This window comes from Brachycentrus maculatus, unplaced genomic scaffold (genome assembly GCF_059751285.1).
Source record: "Brachycentrus maculatus isolate JH-2025_06_01 unplaced genomic scaffold, ASM5975128v1 h1tg000050l, whole genome shotgun sequence".
In the NCBI taxonomy this organism is placed as follows: Eukaryota; Metazoa; Arthropoda; class Insecta; order Trichoptera; family Brachycentridae; genus Brachycentrus; species Brachycentrus maculatus.
The window spans coordinates 1391823-1414105 of record NW_028280804.1 but is presented as its reverse complement, the minus strand read 5'-3'; the positions used below and the strand labels follow the sequence as shown (position 1 = coordinate 1414105).

General features: G+C 36.9%; 1 protein-coding gene across 7 annotated transcripts in view; it reads right to left on the bottom strand.

Annotated features, from left to right (window-relative positions):
• ps (RNA-binding protein Nova-1-like protein passilla) overlaps window positions 1–22283 on the bottom strand; it is a 103523-nt gene that overhangs the window by 65423 nt on the left and 15817 nt on the right. For 2 of the 7 annotated variants that reach the window (XM_088277814.1, XM_088277813.1), the window contains exon 2: window positions 5826–5937. The exons of the other annotated variants lie outside the window; for them this stretch is intronic. The gene's annotated coding sequence lies outside the window, so the exon portion shown is untranslated. The remainder of the gene's footprint in view (window positions 1–5825; window positions 5938–22283) is intronic. 7 annotated transcript variants of the gene reach the window in all.

The following is a 22283-nucleotide window of genomic DNA, read 5'->3' as shown; positions in this document are numbered from 1 at the left end:
AATCCTTGCAATGTTAGGAAGTTACCTTTGTTCCTCGTATATGCTTTACGAATACATACTACTTTTATACCAATGACCGTTTATTGTATTCCTTTAATGGCACGTCCAACTTTCGATTTTGTCAGTCGTTAGATACGCTTTAGTAATTGACTACGCCATTTAACATCGCAATCTTTAAAAGGACAACTTTACTGCAGAACAGGACCAGAATAATAAACGAAATAATAGATAAACACGGTTGTAATTAGTGTTGGAAGCATTCATAAAAATAGACACGTAATTAAGAGAGCGTTAGTTAATTAAGATGTTTGAGCGGGGCGTCATTTTATCAACGTAGCAAAACACGGACTTCTAGAATAATGAGATTTACGAAATATATTTCTGGGACAAAAATAAATGCGCGAAGACCGGTATAATAATATAGGTAGGATGTTAGGAGTTATTTCAAGTATCGAGTCGCGGAAAGTCGCCGCAGCGATCCCATTCTATTAAACGAATCTCGCCATTAAAATAAAAAAAGGTAATTCAGAGAAAGAAGGAAGAAAAATTTGGAATCGAAAAAGCGCGATAACATTCTCGCGGGCTGATTGCCCTGAGAACTCGTAAAATGTGCGATTTAATCATAACCACACTTCAAACCCTTTTCCGCACCTCAATGGTGAATAGGGCACTGCATCATATAAACGCAGTGTTATCTTGTTCGTTAACACATGAAGGAAAGGTGATCAGCCCTCTGCTTGAGGTACCAATCCAGGGTTAATATTGAATAAATATTAGAGCAAAAAAATCACTTATATTTATTTAACCCACCCCCCTGGGAATCGAATACGGGACCTCCAGAACGGTGGCCAAGCGTGCTGACCACTACGGAGGCGAAAATAAAAAATATAAAAAAAATTGGAGAAAGAAACCGAGAAAAAATTGGAAACGAAAAAGCGCGATAACGGTCTAGCGAGCCGATTCGTTGGGAACTCGTAAAATGTGCGATTAAATCATAATCCACGCTCTTGACATAATCTCGTACCGTAATAATTATGCATGTAGCAAAAGCGAAGTGTAAGTGAAATTCCCGTTCGCATTTATGGGCGTCACAGACTGTCGGTACTCGGGTACGTAACGCGTCACACGGCCACGTGGGAAGGCGGCCAGCGCGCCTTAGAGCGCTTGTGCACTACACGGAATTTCCTGTTCGGTAGTCCAGTTAGCATGAAAAAACGAATAATTGTCTTTTGCACTTGTCTGTCTTTCTCCGGATCGGTGTGCGATCACGGTGCGCGTAAACTCTATCACGCTAAACTGTCGTAGTCGCTTTTATTTGAAAAAATACGGACTAGCGGACAGTAAAATTCCGTGAAGTGCACAAGCGCTCTTACACCGCGTGCACACGCACACACCGCCGGCTGCTGGAAACCGGGGCAACAGCTGTTAGAACGCCTCGTAGTCCCGCTAATTAGAACACGTTTTTTTTCACATGGAACTTTCAAAAAATGTCAGATGAATAATAACGCGAATACTTAAAAAAACAAGAGAAAAGAAAAAACGTAGAACGCGCCATTTAACGCGGAAAAATGTTCACGGTACGTAACGCAAAACCATCATATAATTGACAATTCTAATCTGTAATAATGTAATATTTGGCTAGGCCATGTACTTCGCGCGCTTCAATCAGGCTTGCCTCTTTTACGAGGCGTCAGGTTACCGCCGCCCAGGACGTCCACCACTGACAATCCGTCTGAACTTCGAGAAGCCGGCCTGACTTGGGTGCTGGTAGCCGACAGAAAAGCCAGGAGGCAGTTTGTGGACTCCTTTATGCTCATATGCATAGAAAATGGCGTAAATAATTCAAGGCCATCGGATAAATCGTATCATTCCTTCGAATTACCTAACATCCAAGTGACTCTGAAATCTAGCTACGGCTTATGCAACACTGCTTATAATGACCCTACTCAGGTTTCAACTTTTTAAGCTTTATGCCTATGCCTACTCGTGAGTTTATTTACTCTTTATGTTTAGAGTTACTATAAGTTCATGTAATTCATTAGTGAAAATTCTAGGCAAAAACACTCGTGATCGCGCTAGAGGTATGAGTTTATACATATCATTGATTCTAAGTTAGCAGTGACGTTACTTAGGTGTATGATTTTAGATATGAGACAGTTAATCGCGCTGAAAATCAATAATGGATAATATTTCGGGATATTGCCATAAAACTCGGAGCAGTTTCGCTACCGTTTTCGCGTCGGTGGCAACGCTTTCCCTTTTATCTCGCAACTACGTTCAGTTGTTCGACGGGAGGTACGGAAGTCTTGTACCCGGAGCGCGGGAAAGGAAAACAGAGGAAAGGATTTCCCGCCTCCATTCTAGGTCGGGAGTAATATCGTACATTGTGCGTATTTATATCCCTCTCCACCGCACCGCCACCGGCGCAAAATGACTCGATACTTCTATCTTTAGAGTGATCGAGGGCCCAGTCAAACTGTCACGGAATGTTTTATACGATTTATGCCCCCCATTCATCGCGTGTAGATAATACGCAGCTACCTACGTGTAGAGTAGTACCTATTATCGTTGATCGTATCGACATATTTTCTGTTATGGCCTGTTAAAAAGGAATTATAAGAAAGTGTATCAAATGTTACGTGAACTTTACTTAGCACGCGTTAACACGGAATATTTTAGTTTTACTCCGAAGGAATACGATATAATTAAAATGGCAACACAGCGACAAATCTCTTTATTTGATTTATTTTTCTATTTTAGAAATTTAACAGATCAGTCAAATTGTAATGTAATCATCCAGGGCTTCTAAAAAAGATATAATACATACATGTAATTTTGCTGCGTAATCGGAGGGCATGTATGACTAGATTTATGGATGTGAAGGAGGCGAGGAGTGTATGTCAGGACAGAAGAGTGTGGCGTTCCATCCTCTCATATATATTTCCACTATATTTGACAGATAGTGGAAATATATATCCATTTTTGATTTTAATTTTACTTGGTTTTTACCACTATTGATAGTAGTATTTACCAAATAAATTTTTAATTAAATTTCATCATTTACATTGAAGTAATTGCTAAAAAGGGTTAACCGAGTGAAAAAACGGTTTCCGGTTTAATAGAAAATGGAAAAAAGCCGTTCAGTCAATTTTAGTTCAACTTGTTCGTAAGCCCTAGTATATTTACTCTTTCATTTTATGAATTCAGCGTTATTTTTTAATTAATCATTTCATAAACTGAAATCCTACTAAAAATTTAATTTATCTCCCTTTCAGGATATTTATTAAAATGGTTATATTTATCTAATGGGATTGGAAAAAATACATACTACTAACGAAACGTCATAATCCCCAAAGCGACAGCAGATTTTTTTTTGTGTATTTGTGGTATTCATGATCACTATGGCTAGGTTTCTGAAAACCCTCACATACAACACCCGTTTATGATAATCATTCTGCGAATAAGAGGGTCCGTTGAACTCGTATTTTTTTCGCTTCCTTTTCGGTGATAAACTGCGTCTATTTTCCGTTTCGCAGCTTATATTATCATGACTCGCGTCTGAGGTTCACTTTCGAGAGGATGTACCAAATGGAAAATCTGGCGTTTGGCATAAAACTATATATTTGAAACATGGCAGCTTTGCCCCTCCCCCCTACATACCGCATCTGAGGACAAGTGTCTCCTTGGAGGTGCCCGTATACATAAATAATAATATATAGCCGTATAAATAAATAAAAAGCTGCCCGCAGGAGCTATCTCTAATATGGTGGTAGCCTTGGCATGAGCAATAATAAAGAAAATTATTTTTTCGCTGGCTTAAGTTGAATTGATTGGACATTGTCAAATCGTCATGATCACACAAGTTTATGTGTGGACACCAGATCAACATATGTTGACCTAAAAGTGCCGTAAAAGGACAGAATACAGTTATGAGAAGCTTCTTAGAATAAGAAATCAATTCGAAATTTGTTCTGAAGTTTGGTATATATTATGACCACAATAAAAAGGATAAATAGCAATATATAATAAGATCAAAAACAATTTACTTTTAAATTTACTGTAAAATTAGTAAAATCGGGTAGTCCAATGATCAAAGATGATCTTAGGAGAATAAGATGCTAGTATAGTTAAACCTACGATAAATTCGATGTATTTTTTTCCTAAATTTAGAATTAAATAGAAAACATAAAATAATGACTAAATATGTAGTTTATCTGGAATCGCATACTCCGAAATTCCTCTGGTGCATTTCCCTCCTCCCCCACTTCCCCCGGAGCGCATGCAGAGACAGTAGTGGTACAGTAAGTCAGTATGTAATGCGGCGGCACGCGGTCAGTGGGTTAGCTGCGTTGCGTCACCGCGAGCCACCGGCCCAGCGTCTGCAGAGCGGAAAACACGCCGCAGCTGCGGCACAGGCACGGAACCAAAAGGCTCAACTGACTAATAATTAATTTGCCGAACACCCCTATCAAATTGATTCCTTTTTCCGACAGTATGCTGTTTTATTTGTATCGATTTTCGGAAGGCGTCGTCGACTTTTTTTATACCGCAGCAAGACGGCAAACAAGTCCTGCGGCGATACGTCGCGAGGCGACCTCGACCTTTACATTATTAGTATGTAGGTGCCGCGCCGTGTATGGCGCTCCGAGGGGGGTAACACTAATGAAATCGGGGCCCTTCTTGCTTTATTACATTTTTTTATTTATTTCCGTTTCAGATTCATGTTTTTGTTCATGTTCATGTTCCATTTCGAAACATAACTTACATTACTAATATTCATGTTAACACAGTAAAAACCGCAATGAATTAACAAATGAGTTTATATACTCATGTTACCTTATATGCTGATTAATCAGAAATGTAAATAATAAAAAAATAGATACAAAGTGAAAAAAAAATGTTACAGAACGATTAGTCGAATTAAATAAGTTTAGATTGATTAATTTAGTTAATGAGGGTTTTAAAATTATTTAATGTGATATGATTTTAACAAGTGCATAAGCCATCCTGAACATTGATATACGAATACTGGTTGCGAACAAACGTACCTACCTACTACCTATTTATGTAAAATACATACACACCTACATTGTACAAAAAAATATAAATAACAAGAATAACATCAAATAAGCAATCGTGACAAACTGTGCGAATTTACGTATGTTTTTATTCTCGCAAAAATAAAAACTGCAGTATTTGAGATATTTAAAATAATGACATAAACATATGATAGTATTAAGTGAAATATATTATACATACGTGCTCAAGAACATGACGACAGATAGAGTCAATGAAGAATGTTGCCATCTAAATGAGGATGATTTACCAAATGTCGGATCAACAGATGCAAGATGTTTGGCATTTGGAAGTAGTAATTAATATTCATCGGGCGGAGCATGGAACGAGAAGGTACAGCATCGAGCCGCGAGCCGCGAGCCGCGAGCGCGACTTGTATGGGGCAGCTATCGGCATTTGCATATTTATGGACGATTCGAAATAGGCATAGGATTCATCAATGACACAGCACAGGGCGAACGAGGAGCGCAGAGGCTGAATTCGGAAGTCGCGTTCGGAGTGTAAAAGTGACCAGACGAGCATGTAAGAATGGTCTACAGTGATAAGCCCCTAGATCCTGTTAGGCTGTTACATCCATAGCTGGGGGTTAATAGCGGTTAGGAGAGTCCTCGGAATGATGATGACAGAATGGGATGGAGGAAGTCTACAGTACTCCCGACGAGCGGAACGTGTCGGCAGTACGGATGAAAGCTCTCGCTGTGAAAGGAATGATTGGATGGCCATGGCAAAATAATTGCTCCGGTATTTACCTGAAGAACGACACGGGATACCGTGTATACAAGGCCATGACAATCGAGCACCGAGCTGTGGCCACTTCTATGCCTTAACTTCTCCAATTTATCATTTTCCTTTGTTCTCCTCCTAAAATTCACGAAAATCTTTATTAAAATAAACTGTCCGGGCCGAAGAAAATATAACATTTTCTTAGCCAGGTAATAGTATAACACGAACAGCCACGAATATCTACAATGACAGGATATTGATGGCTTCGGAATAATTCTCCCTCGCAATGGATGATAAGGGTGCGCAGGAAGCGGAGCTCGGACAGTACGCGGTCCGCGATGGGAATTAGAGTTGGACTCGACGATTATTCTATACGGTTGTAACCGTTACCGTTTCGAATGTAACACTTGTTTTTAAACAGTCCGATAAACCTCCGACATCTAACATAAAGACTTACAAACTTTTTTTACTTTTTCAATAATATTTTTTAATGTTAGTACTTTGAATTAAACAGGGAATCAAATTGACAAAATCACTCGCTCGGATTGTTTTAAGTAGGTTTTTTACACGCACGTAATAGATATTCGCTCAATTCATAAAATAATGTTAGACTTACCACTGGACACACGCAAAAACATCTAAAGGATAACCGTTTCGACACAAATAACGATAATAAAAAAATACTTTCGTGTTTTTCTTTACCATCTCTACGAGGAGTACGATTTCGTAGAACAAGTAGTGATCTCGCATCACACTCGCCTTACTTTAATCAATCATTGCTTAAACTCGAGCCTCGGCAGTGTTTCATATTTCGTGATGGGAGTAACGAGAACAAACACATACAAGCTGAGAAACGGGTATAACGTCGAAGAGCTTCCGACAGGTGGCAAAAGTTGAAAGCTTTCATTAATCACGAGGAAGAAAAATATTTGTCGCTCAATAGAAGATTTTAAAGCTTTCTCCTTGTCGCCGGGGCTATAATAATACGCAAGATCTAAAACAAAGGGCCGGCGCATAAATTACTACGAGGTTACGCAAAGTCCAACGTGACTTCATATATTTATTAGTATACGATACGGCATTACGGGTCGGACTAGCACAGCGCAAAGGTTGGCCTCACAATACCACTAAGTGAACACACAAAATATTAGACAACGCGATAGTCGTAAGTATTGTTTAATGTTGCTTTATACTAAAACTACCCGAACATTTCATTTATACGAGAAAACAAAGGCGTGTGATATATTATAGCCGTGTCAGAACTAATCCGTACAAGAAATGTGATATTTCAAATATTGAAAGACGTTTATAATAAAAATAAAGTGAGATATGTAAGTGGATTTTTTTATTTTTTTTTGAGTAAACGAATATTTTTACTGAGCTACTAGACATCATATTATTACGTTAGTCCCTGACCGGTCGTATTTCTGCGAGTGTGATGGATTGTACACCGATTATACTAACACTTCTCCGACAGCTAACTTAGTAAAGAGAAATATTTCGAAAGCTCCTATACATTTTTTTAAAACTAATTTGCTATAGGATGGGAACTCATGCCTCGGACGTTTGGTCGGCCGGTTGATTGATTCGAAATCGAGATTTCGCAACTTATTGGAGATGCGCAAATAGTAGGTGGGTGACACTGACAGCGAATCGTCATAAATCAAAAGCGAGCGGCGATAAATTGGACAAACGATGGGCGGAGCGAAGGGAGTGATGATGTTACGTTGTTATGGAGCTAGTTGGCGAAAGACAAAACGTTTGCCAAGTGAAACTGCGCCAGTGCCAACTGCCTCGGAAACGGGTCGCCCAGAGATATAGGTGTATCACCCAGTGCGACCACTTTTCGGTCGATTACGTACAATTCTGTGAGATCATCTCGCGACTTGCGCTGTATTGCCAGTTACTAGTTGCTGGGCCGCTGAGCAAACCTTTATCCCGCTAGCAAACTTATGCAGGCGATTCCTCTCATGTCTAATCCGACTCGAATTATGTATCCGTCGCTTGCTTCACTTAATTACGGAGTAGGAGACAAAGCACTTACGTTTGAATTTTGTAGCATTTTGCAAATATTTTAGTCAGTTTGATAATGTCTTGATAAGACGAAACGCGTCACAATCATTGTAAATATTTAAATAAAAGTATAATTAAATCCAATAACCTTGTTTAATTTTGGATATATTACCCAAAAATTTTAAATGGAATTCTACCAACTGTCTGCAGTTTCAATAAATAAGTAAGGCTAGTATCCAGTCGAAAGTAATTTCGAACTGGGCACCGGTTGACCTCTGATACTTGCCATCGCAACAAATAGAAAAAAATGCATTAGGCAAACCGATTTACGCCTTATAAGAACGACCCGGAGCAAAACAACATAATTAACAACAATATAAACTAATCAATTTTGAATTCTAATCAAAATCGCTCAAATTTAGTTAGATTTAACGAAAAATTAGATGTCATAGTCAATGTCGTCAATGACATAGATTATCACAAGCATCTAGTTTTTCGAGTCAGAATCAAGGTGCGCGAGCCAGTGGCGTCGGGCGCTGATTGGCCGGGGCTACGTAACGCGTATCAAAAAGAGAACACGAAAAAACTAAGTTACCTCATAACGAAACGAGTAGTGCCAGACCGCAGACCGGGTGACATTGCCATTAGAAAAGTCTAACCGTAGACTTGATACCCTTGGTCTTTGGGACGAGTACCAGCATGCATGCAGTGGGTGACTCGTTCGCGCAGAGTGAAAGGTAAATTGAAATCGGAAGACCGAGAATCGACCGGCAGGATAATATTAGAAATATAACAAGGCACTAAAGCGTTGCAAAGAAACAAGATTTATTACTAGCGTTCATTTTCCAGTCATAATACAAGACAGAGATCAAACCTCTCCGGCACGTTGTAAAACTGGTTTGCGCAAATATTTCAGTTGTAGCGTAAGACACTAAAAATAATCCTCATTGTTCGCTCCAGGCAGGTAGGCAGGCACTCATCACAGCGAGGGTAGGTATAAGGTATGTATTCGAGTCGAACAAATGAGTAAATTAATATTTAACATTGGATACTTCCAATATTGTAACTTCGTAATTGCTGTTATGTTTTCGATTTGGGTTAGAATTCCGTAATGAACCTTAAAATATTTTATCCAAAATATAAACCTGTAATTGTTTTCATTTATTTTATAGAAATACAAGCGCAATTTGTTCATATTTTGGGAGAAACAGACACATTATATGACGTGAAATGGCAGATATCGCTGCCTGTGGAAAGGTATAAAATTAGATTGCAGTATTTTGTGATTTCCTTTGTATCTTCGGTAGTTGCTAGTTACAATATTTAAAAAAAAGTAACATTCTCTAGAAATACAGCTACAATTTTTTAACCGATCTCTCGTAAACATTCTCAACACACAAATAGGTACAAACGTCAATTATCATCTCCCGCGTTTAGTATGACAGTGCATAATACAAACAAACATATCGAAAACTCCAACTCAAAAAGCTAAAGACCTTTTACCATCCCATCATTATGATGGACGAGAAAACGTGGTAGGTATAGTTACTTCGCGTAGTTCAATAATTACATTTACTCGGCTTAAATGTTTTCAAGATAATTCTTCTAAAAACGCTCTCCCGAAATAGCGCGGACGAGCGCCACTTGTATCGAAACAAAGCATCTCTTCGGAAACACTCGAGAATGTATACGGGAACCGTGGGAGGGTCGCAGGGATGATGAAACAACCTTTAAAGCTCGCACACTATGCGAAAGAAATTTTATTTCGGTAATATTTTAGTAAGCACAGCCGACCTACATTGTTTACTTCACGCTATTCACAAGGATGGCGTGATGGGCCGACACTGCATTATATAGTGTGATGAGAATATAGATACGAAACAAATATTAAATTACACATTCTGTAAAGCTTAACAAAAAATAAAATGCTTACACAAATGAAATGATCCAATTAATTTTTGATACCTAGACATTTCCACAAAACAGCTTATGTTTCAATATGTTTATAATATTGTACGAAGTGTAATTTAAAACAATTAATTTCATTTTATACTTGAATAACAATGTTTACAACAATAAATCTTAAAAATATATATATCATTGTATTTTGTCCACAAAAATAAGTATTTTTATGCGTCTTTCGAAAATACTAGTGGCATAATGGTAGTTTTAGGGACAATTTAATTTTCTGATTTCATTTACTACGATTTTTCAAAATATCGACTTAGAAAGTTGTATTTATCGATCATTATTATATAACACAAAATCTTAATATATTTTTTAAATAAATACGAAAAATCTGTTTTTCAGGTAGGATAGAATATGTTAGAACATACAGAATATATGAACATTTCTTGAAATCATTTAGCAATCGGCGGCAAAACCCGGATCGCAAGTTTTGCCTGAGCTTTTAATGAAATATGTGAGTAAGAAACTGATTTACCCTAGATAACTAAACTATATTTGTAGATACATAGTAACTAAACATTCGTCAGGCGTACTACGCAATTAAAAACGTGAAAATTATCAAAAGTATTTATTAAAAATAGTAACTGGTTACATGACACTTAAGTTTGGTTCATTAGGAATGAAAGTAAGAGACATTTAACAATAAATCATTAGTCCATAAACAAAGCCTGGCGGGTGCGGGGTGCAGGGAAGTAAGTGCTCTTGACTCTTTCGGAGAAGGGCGTCGTCGCGTGGACGAATGTTTAGTTATCTAGGGTTGATAACCATAAGAAAGTTTGTTTTTATGCAGTTCAGTATGAGATGGAATAATGATCAGAAGTTGCCGCAGAATGTAAGCACAGTCCTTGCGAAGTCGCTAAACTCGTCATCTTCAAGAGCCAAGTAAAAATGCGCATTCAATTTAGAAATGGTGAAACGGGGAGATTTCCATAATAAGGGTAGCGAGCCTCACCAGTATTGAAATTGGTTTAAACGGCGGCCTATTTGGCGCTCTCTTTTATTATACATAGGCACTCGATTACACTTTCAGCCGATCAACCCCTCAACACAAACTGTACGAAGTTATTGACAGCTTCGAAATATTCCTCAGACGTCGCTAAGGCAATACGAATTATACATCGAGCGGAAATTGAGAAAACAGGGTGAATAATCACATGAAAAGCTATTTTTTTTTTGAAATCGTGTGGTATTTTTAGTGTATTTGAGTGAGTACAATGGATGAGATCTCAGAAATTAGATTTATAGGGGTCAAGATAAACGTAAGAAATATTTTCATCATAATATTTCCAGCGCTTGGAGGTCAAAGCCGATTATCTTTTTTCATATAAATGAACACTGAATCGGTCATAGCAAAATATAAATGTAAGAATAAAGTGTCATATGCATTGATCAGAAGGAGAAACATAAAATATTCTTCTTTTTCTTCAAACCCTTACCCGCACCCACTGGTGCATAGGGAACTGCATCATATTGACGAAGTGCTATCTTGATCGTTATTTCCATACTTTCACGAAGGCAAGGTGATCACTCCTGCGCTTAAGGGGGAAGTCCAGGGTAATATTAAATAAATATTAGAGTGTAAAACCACTAATATTTATTCCCCCCCCCCCTTGGAATCGAGCCCGGGACCTCCAGCACGAACATAAAATATAATGGAAAAAAACAAGTGTTAGAAACTGTGACTAACTAACTAACCATTCTCCGCAGGGGTAGGCAGAGAGAATCTAACGCCACACCACTCTGTCTTCGCAAACATTCTTCGCCTCCGCCACATTCATGCATCATCTGACCCGGCCACTTTCAAGCATTTGACATACTTGATTGTGCCAAGTTTTCCTGTGTCTGTGACTAACGTAAGATAAAATACAATATATTAGGCGATTATATCAAACTGTGAACGTTTGGTAAAAGACACAGAGTTGAAACATTTTTCAGTGTCAGAGAGAGTAGGGGATAATCCGCCGAGCAAACATTCACCGGTTTATACAGAACAAGCAAAAAAAGTGAAAACGCAATACATAAACGAGTGAAGTTAAACAAATTTTGAACAGTAAATATTGTATTGTGGCTAGAGAAATCACACGCTGTTCTAGTGGCTTTATTCATCATCTATTTATCGAGCAGAGATGTTATAAAAAGTCAATACATAGATATTTGGTGAAGTGAAATAAAAACGAGTTTTTTTGTGTTGGCCAATAAAGCGCCGTTACATTGAGACAAGCGAAGTGTTTACTTGTGAACTCAGATTAAGTACCTACTCCGAATAAAAGAACTCTGTATATCATATTCGATATTCCACGATAATTCATAAAAAAAAGCCTTATCCGCACTCCATTGGTGCATAGGGGACTGCATCATATAAACACAGTGTTATCTGGATCGTTAACACATGAAGGAAAGGTGATCAGCCCTCCGCTTCAGGTACCAGTCCAGTGTAGTATTGAATAAATATTTGAGTTAAAACATCACTTAAATTTATTTGACCCCCCCCTGGGAATCGAACCTGGGACCTCCAGAACGGTAGCCGAGCGTGCTGACCATAACACTACGGAGGCGGACAAAATTTCATGATAATATTGTTCCACAAATGTCATGAGATGTCGCAGAAATATACCGACAGAGTAAAGAGAGTTTGTGTTTTCACACTCTTGCGCTATTGAACTTTCAAGCTCTTTACTCATTAAAATTACAGATTAGAAACGCAAGACAATGTTTAATAAAGTTTCGGTGATATTCAATGTTCATAAATGCATTATAATACGGAGATAAAAATGAGCTGAAAAATATACATCTAATAATATGCATATTATAAATAGGGTGTTGTTATTGACATTCAAAATGTTCATGGAAGCATACTGTCAATATTGTCCAACACTTGCTGCCTAAATATACAGTCGTATTGTACAAAAATGATCAGTAAACAATAAGAAAGTTATTATCAGATAACGTGACGAAGGGTTTATAACAATAAATATTTCCAGAAATGATTTTTTCACTATTCGAATTGAATTGGGATGTTGATTTAGAGAAAATACAAGGAAAATTCATTGATAATTATCAAGAACAAAATACAATGTCGTGAGGCATTAAGCACTTGACATTTTTTTATAAATAATCTCTTCAGAAGCAAAAAAGCTTTTATGGAATCCGGGAATTTAAGTGCTAAATTAAACTGGTCCATGGCAGGTCGTAAGGCCTGTAAATGCCCAGAATTATTATTTATATAAATCCCTTGATGGGGTTTGATAAAGTATTCGAGCGTAAAGATTGCGAAAGAGTATTCGACCGTAAATATTGCATTGAAAAATAACTGCCCAAATATTTTTACTTGAAATTTCACTTGCATTGTGTTATAATTAGATGTAATTAAAAAAAAATAAAAATGGCAACGAAATATTGTTAAAGGCTGGGAGTAAAATCATTAGTTTCTGCTATTAAATTATTTTGTTCAAAAGAAAATGAATATCTCTCTTAGTCTGCGGTTATTTATCATTTGGTTTCCGCAAATAACTCGAGGATGTCACCACGAAAAGCTCCAAAGAAATCTTCAATCTAATCAGACTGTCTCGAATCGGCCTCTTATTTTCTTATTTAGATAGCCTAACGACCTATCCAATACGTTCAAATATCTCAAATCTTGACTGACTTATGCCGTCTCGACATTTTGTGACACAAAGTGGATTGGTTTGATTATTTGATGTAAACGGAATGTCATTTTTCCAGACACGTTATTATAAATAACTATTATTATGAAATATTAGCTTGAAAATTTATACAAAATATGCTTTTTTTAAGCTGATATATTTTTATTTATCTGCGAAATAATCTTTTTTAATCCAACATAGACGGCTGTTGTGAACTCATATGTACTGTGTTATGAGTTCAATAATATATCTAGGAGTTCCTAAAATTTGAGTAGTGTTGTCGTCAATCATGGGTAGAATGGTGAATGTTGTACGTTTGTAAAGTGATCACTTAACCAGCCAAGGATATGTCATATGCCTTGTAAATACCCAAAATTCCAAATACTTCTTCATCTTTGTCGAGATGTCAAAAAAAAATGTTTTACATCTTTTTCTTCTACGCTGAATAGACAACTTGTCTCAAAATTGAGAAAAAAAATTAACATAAAAAAATATTGCTCTTATTATTACGAATATGTATTCTATAGTATTTAATTTAACAATAGTACATGAAGCGTTTCAAAATAAGAGAAATTATTATTTACTTAAAGCCGTTCATTAAAAACTATAAAATTAATGTATTAAATATTAAAAATGTTATAAGGTTACGATTATATTATACAATAAAATTGAACAGACATTTTACGCTCGAGACATGATACAAAAAATAATGGGTACCCGAAACGGCGTTAAATAAGAATAATATCTAAGAACATCTCGATCCATCACCGGTGCGTGAAATATTAATAAAAAGTGAAATGAATTAGCACGAGAGGGAAAAACTCGGTTCGCCTTGAACCAGTCAGCGTGCCAGTGTGCGGGTGTGCGAGTGCGCGAGCGTGCCCGGTTCATAGTACCGCTCCGGTACACATTACAATATTCATTGGGAATGTAGAATCGGAGAATGCGGCATGCGGTATGCGAGTAGGTAGTTAGGTACTAGCGGCGAGTAGCTACTCACTACTAGTAGTGAGCAGTACGTAGTAAGCACGATCCACTAACGATTTTCGGATGCTGCTTTGTCCGCAGTGCGCCCGGCACAGCCTGATATACGAGATTTCCGATTTCCACGCGGGAAACTATCCGATACGATGTGATAACCAAAGCGCGGATTTATTCGACAAAATTACGACGTTTTGTTTGTCCACCGCAACATAAATTGTTTGTTTTAATCGCTTTTTACCCTGAATAAATCATAATCTTAGTTTATCCGTCCCATGTTTTACTATTATTGTACTTTTGATGTTCTTCGTATGACACGTAAATTTCCATAAGCCTTACCTAAAATGCCGGGGAACCTATTTTTCAGGATCAGTACCTAAATAAGATTCAAAACAAATTTTCATTTATCCTTGGGTTAAGTTTGATTCCTTCAAATAAATATTTTTGGCTTTTCCCAAATTGTTTTTTCTCTTCCGAGACGATTAGCGCATAAAATACTGTATCGGAATTATGCATTCATAATTTATTTTTTTAAAAGGGAAGAAATTTAATTCCTGACCCTTGATTAATGACTGAATTCATTAAAATCAATGATCCTAGGTATCAGAAGCGTGAGATCGACTTTTATTTCCTGTCAATTAAATGTGCTGATTATTACGAACTAGGTACGAATATGCTTATTTACTGTCATATTTTTTTTATTATCAATCTACAGATAGACAAAGCTCATCCTTAAAAAAATATTTTATTTACTTATTATTTTGTACGACACGGTAAATATTTTCTGCATTGCAGCTTCAAATATTATTCAGACTTGTGCCATTATCACCGTATGATTTAACAGGGTAGTGAAATATAAATTTCCGATTGCTTTAGTAAAAATATATTTATTATTTGATAATTTCAGAGATAGCGTAATTAAATATTTTTTTCATAACGTATGACTACTGTTTACTTAATTTTCCTTTTTTGATATTAAAATAAAATTAACTCCGAGAATTCAACCAAGAAAAATATATGTATAACTCTAGGATACTTGACAACCCGGAAATCCTTTTATATATTTAGACATAATTTAAGGAATAAGAAAGCAAGTCTACACCACAACTGGAAATAGATCCCTGAAGGTTCTCATGGAAAAGGGAGTAATAGAAGGCGTATTATAATATATCCCTGAGTAGGGTCAGGTTTCCAGATGGAATATAATTATATAAAAGGCATTCAAAGTGGACTCGAGTTATACCATATACATTAATATATTGTAGAAATATTGTCTAGAATTCATACAATTGAACCATTATTATTTATAACCTGATAAACTGTAATAAGAGGGTATTTTCAGACGAAACGAAATAATTAGTTATAACGGGAATATGGTGAAAGACGGAGGTAAACGGTTTGGAGGATCTAACCATATCCGCAAATAAAACACTCTCTTTACCATACATTTTTTACTTTGTGTAATACCACTTTTTAAACACTTATTTGTGACTACCGGTTTCGGAAAATAATTCCATCATAAGGTACATACATTCGCATATATTTAATAACCTCCAAATAGTCCCAGGAAATGAACCCACACGAATAGGAACAAACTCTGCGATGATACCACAGAGCTGGTGAACTTGTGTGTGTCCAATTTCACTTTAAAAATCATTAACAAACAAATATTTGTATTTTCAGTCAATGCAGTAACTTACATCCGAATATGTTTGTTTTCACAAATACAAGTATGCCGTGTATACATACGAGTATGTACTCTGTACACACCTCAGTAAATATAGAATTTTAACGATAGTTTTAATGGTTCAGCCTCTCGAAATAAAATTATGTACTTTGAAGCTAAAGTCACCAATTAAGTAGGAAGGAATAAACACTTGTTTCCGCAAAACTACGTATGTATATCGGGGAAAAGAATCGTTATTTTTAACAAGCCATTTGAATTCGCGAACAGGCGGCGCGCCGTGGTGCAATGATTTTTCCATATCATATACAACCTCTCATGTAACCGATAGCGATTGGAATATGATCGATAAATAACTACTAACGAAATTTTACTTTTAAAAATGAAGAAAAGGATTTTACTTCCATAAAAAATATTTTATTTCGTCCGTACACGTGATACGGTCCCACGGAACGAGTTCCTCTCCATTCCTGATTATTGTCACAACTCGATTACGTTTTCCAGAGACAATGTTTAAAAAATTCAATATTTTTATTGGAGCATTGCAAAACAAAATATTCGTGAAATAATATTTTTGACATTAAAACAACACCGTAGCAAGATTCGTTTCATTTGAATTTGAAGGCTTACTTGTATCTTTTTCGGAGGATTGCAAAAAAATACTCTCGAAATAATATTTTTGCCATTAAAACAACACCATACCAAGATTTTTTTAAATTTAAATTTGAATGTTTTAATGGTGTTTACCAAACATCACAACATATTGAAACATGAATGCTTATTTTTCATATTATACAATAATATTCATAATTTATTGATGACATCATCATCGTGATAAGGAAAGTAAAAATTGCCTAATAAAGAATAAATAACACCTACATAAAGGCGAATTCCTGTTAGAAGAAAATTGATAGTCGTTTAACGATCAAGATAACACTGCGTTTATATGTTGCAGTGCCCTATGCACCATCGGGTGCGGATAAGGGTTTGAAGAAGATAATGAAAACATGAATGGAGATTTTGTCACTGCCATTTATTATTCGGCTAAACCATGTATTGACGTTTCGGCAACTTTTCAGCTATTTTCAGCAGTCGTAATAGCTCCAGTTTTTTTTTAAACGTCAGTAGGAGAAAATATAAACACACGGTGTATGTAATTCAATAACACTAGAAAAAGTATGTAGGTAGATATAGTTCCACATTTTGTATTTGTGTAGGTTGTACGTATGTCTGCGGAGTTTGTAGTCGAAAAGGAAATTGGGAAAAGGTTCGCGACGCCCGATGTACGGTGCCGGGGCGAGCCCGCAGTCCGCAGAGTGGGGCGGAGAGCGCCATTGTCAGCTATTTGGGTCAGATACTCCGCGCTAGGGGTGGCCAAACTTTAGCGCGAATAAACACTAATCTACCGTTTGCCCAGGACTCCAACGGCCGAGCCGGGCTCCTTTAAACGAGGGTGCTCTGTCGCGATCGCAATACCACTGCTTACTTGGCGTAATGTACTATTAAGGACAAAACAGGAAGATAAATCACATAACGGGGTACGTAAACATCCAACGAGAGTGAATTTTCACTCTCGGCGTATAATATTGTTGAGAATATAACATTCACACGCACAAGATACAATCGAGGCCAAATATTTTCCTACGGTTCGACTAACTGATGTATTATTACATTGATTCACGCTACAGTAAACAAGCTGTTCGGTAAAAGCTTCCTAAAAATGCGACAAATCTAACACAATTCAGGCAAATGCAATTTTTTTTTAAATAAACTAGATTTCAAATAACATTGTGAATAAATATTAGAGACCTCATTTGTTTGCACCCAAATACAAGATAATCATTTTATTCAAAATTTCTGGTCAGCACATATAACCTATTCTTAGCCACATTTCTTATTTGTACATTTTACAGAACACTTACATAAATACATTTACATTAACGAGTAACACAAAACAGGTATTTGTACCATTCCAGCTACAAAATTTCACATTTCTAATTTAATATAAATACCTGGAAGAAGGACGGGAAAAGGAGAAAAGAGAAAGATCAAAGCTCAAGACAAAGACAAATTATGTCACAAATTATGTGAAAATAATGAATGTCGACTTACTATGTGAGCAATCTCAGTGCTGACAATATACATACTTATTATTCTAAATATGCTTCTATTCTTCTGTCTAACCCGATGGTGTATGGGGCACTAGATCGTGTCGAAGAAGGATTACCGCGTTCGTTTATTAAGTGAAGCAAGGTGATCAGTCTCGCGCTTCACAGGGTGATATTAAATAAATATTGTAATGACAAATCACTAATACATATTTTGTCACCCCTGAGAACCGAACACGGGGCCTCTAGCACGATAGCCAGACGCGATAACCCGGTAACCACTACACTACCAAATAAATTGATAATCCGAGCTATAAACCAACAAAGACGAGAGATAGAGATGTCGCTCGCACTGAGGCTAACGGGCCGGACCATCAATTTATTTGGACCTTATACATATAGTAAAGTATACATGGTTCAAGATGCATCGGTAAACCGCTTATCACAGTTTATTAACAATATTATTGTAGTCCGGCCGAATTAGATATTGGAAATATGATAGAAAATAAATCGTTTAACGATTAACCCTAACTAATAAATAAGATAGAATAGTGATAGTGTGCCTAATATAAATGATGTGACGGCCCTGTGTGTCATCTGCCGAGTAAATAAAAATATTGGGTCGAGTCCAAACTGACTCGAAATGATAATAGCGAGGTGCAATTTTAATGGGCCATTCAGAATTATAACGTTTAATTTATATAAGCAAAACGTGAAGAAATACGGGAATATTTTAATAAGAGCTTCATTATTCTCTTTTTATGACGCTTTAATACGCAGATACTGGAACATCCACGGGATTAGTAAATTTTTTTACCGTTTACAAACAACTGACGGAACACTTGCATGGGACTTGTAAATGTCGTTGAAAAAAACAATTAAATACTTTCATATAAATATTTTCAGGGTTTAAAGCGTCACTTTATTATAAAATATAATATTTAATGTATGCCAAATACTTGAAAGCGGCCGGGTCAGGAGTCGTAATAGTCGTCGAGTATGTATGAGGAGATGCATGAATGTAGAAGAGGCGAAGAATGTTTGCAAAGACAGAGTGGTGTGGCGTTCGATTCTCTCTACCTACCCCTGTTAGTTAGTTATATTTAAATTGAATAAGCGTAAATGGTTCGCTTAAAGAAAATGTTCAGATCAGGAAACGAAAAACATGTCGTAATATATAGATGGCAATCTAACAAATATTTTATGAATGGAAATGTTCCCGTTGCCTCACCGTCCTGACCGAGTTTGTGGCTATTGTTACGAGAGGAACATTCAGTGTATTCATAGGCACTATCAACACATCATGTCAAATAGGAAAATACGACAAGGCATACTGCCGCGGGATCCGTTTAACTCTTAACTGGCAGTTTGCGAAGGAAAAGCGCTGCAGCTATACCGCGGGCCGCGGCTTAATGCAAATTCAACAAACCGGGACTGTGTTAATGCGACAGGCCGCAATTTTCTAAAGTCGGCTTTATTTTAACCGACTGATGGAGAGAACGAGAATCCGCAGTGTGACTGCAGTTTGAGGTTTAATTTATATTGAACGAACGGGAGCTCGGCTAGTCACATATAATAGCATACGTATAATCGCAATTCAGCGGTGACAGCGACGCGCGTGCGCGAGGCGCAAAGGCGCGAAAATGCAGTAAAAATTAAGGGCATGTTACTTAATGATGAATTTCCACACAGATAAAGCAGAAAACTTCGTACATATATTTCCTACATTAATAAATATTACACATACTGGAATAAAGAAACTCGGCTTGACAATTTGGCTGTTAATCATCTATGTTACACGTTATGCTGAATCATTTGCCAATAAACTATGCAGAATGCTCGGTGCAAAGGATTTATAGTTCAATAAAACTGTTCAACGTTCCCATTGATATTCGAGTGCCAATGCCGTAGTAAATATAAAGAATCGTTACAAAGAGAAATATGTAGTAGCGTTGTACCTCGACGAGGGTAACATGGCCTACCCCAAACGAGTATTTTAGGACGCGATCTAGAATACATCTGCCGAAATATTGGCGGCTTTCCTACTTGTAAAGCGCGAGACGAGGTAGGAGGATACCGAGAGGCCGGTATAAATAGACGTAGTGATATTACAGAATAAAGAGTTATTAGTTATTACGCCGAAGTAGTCGATGCGGTGCATTCCGAGATCTAAATATAGCGCGGCGTACTATATAGCGCGGGTCTGTCGCAGCGCGCAGCTTGCCGCGCCAGCGGAATACGAGTACGGACGGCATCGCGGATTGTGACAGGAGGCTTATTGTGTTTGTTTGTTGATGAATCCATTAGAGTGGCGGCTACACAGAATAGCGAGTGGAGAGATGCTGGTGCCGACTATACTACTGCACGTAGGAAGCCATCGTGACAGTGCTACTTCCTACAAAACACGGAGAGACAATCCATTGCACCGTTTTTGTCCCAGTTGGGGCAGAATCTCATTTCCTTCTTTTAGAATCAATTCATTAAAGTGACATCGGCACGTCAAATATCGAAAATTTCAACGTCAAATGAGATATTTCCAAAGGTTTTTCATATATTTTTATATAACTCCGTCTATGGTTTGCACAAAATTAAAACGTACTAAGGTTTAAAAAAACACGTTGGATAACTACGAGTACATTCAATATACAGTAATACAAAGTTTTTAAAAAAAAGGAATATTCCACATAGCCTGTATTTTAGAGGCTTGTCTGCATGTAGGCTAGTGAGTATAGGGAAGGTAAATGTGAAAAATACATCACAAACACCTAGACCAATTATTTAATTCATTTTGCAATTATCGGGAATCGAACCTGCAACGCCAGTATCGCAGTCGAGTGTCTACCCAACTACGCCGCAGCACCTGTCAAGTCAATTTCATACAATCAAAAGTGTCAACTACACAAACACATGTGTATTTTGTATGGACACTTTGTACCCAGAAACAACGGTGAAAACAATAGATGGGTGTTGTTTTTTAATAGTTTTCTTATAAAGAAATAAAGACGATGAACTGCGGTTGCTACATGATAACTATCACTATCGTATTTTTATTGCGTGCGCCTACTTACATAGCCGCAATGATTGATTTTTATCGGCCGAAAGTGAAGGAGGGAAACACTGTAATACTCGCTCTATACATGTAACGGCGATAACGACGCTGCGATAAACAAGTAAGAAATAGTAGTACACGGTTGCGAGTTTTTTTTTCTCTAATCTCGGTCAAAAGTCAGAACCACCAAAACGTCTTCACTAGGAATAACAAGCTGGCCAATGAACTGTTTACTTGACACGAGTAACTCAATCTTCAGTTGCATAACGTTATTCGATTGCAAAATATGTTTTTTAAAGGAAATAAAAAAGATTATTATTAACAGTCTAATTTAATTATATGAAATAATTACTAGAATACGAAGCGGGTGATTTTAGAATACAATTTTTTCCGGCGTGGTTTTTTGATGCCATATGAAAATATCGAGTTAAATAAGATAAAAGCGAGATTTTTGGAAGAAAATCAAATAAAAAATGGGTAATTATTATTAATAATAAAATATATATAAAACCCTTACCGCACCCCAATGGTGCATAGGGCACTGCTTCATATAAACACAGTGTTATCTCGATCGATTACACATGAAGGAAAGGTGATCAGCCCTCCACTTCAGGTACCAGTCCAGTGTAATATTTAATAAATATTAGAGTGAAAAAAATCACTTATATTTATCAAACCCCCCTGGGAATCGAACCCGGGACCTCCAGAACGGTAGCCGAGCATGCTGACCATTACACTACGGAGGCGGACAAAATGGAATTATTATTACTGTTTTTAATTTGAATAACAAACAGTATGTTTTAGGTATAAGGAATTAAGTACGACGCGGGTGATCATTGAATACAATTCTTTTCCGAATGGTTTTTTTTCTATGAGATAGCTAATGAAAATGTCGACTTGAGTTAGCTAAAAGCGAGATTCCTGAAAAACATACAATTGAGTTCATATAATGATATAGCACTTATAATTTGTATTTCCTCCAAGGACTCTTACAAATTTAGAGTTCCAAGTTACATAAACTAGTACAAGTACGAGTA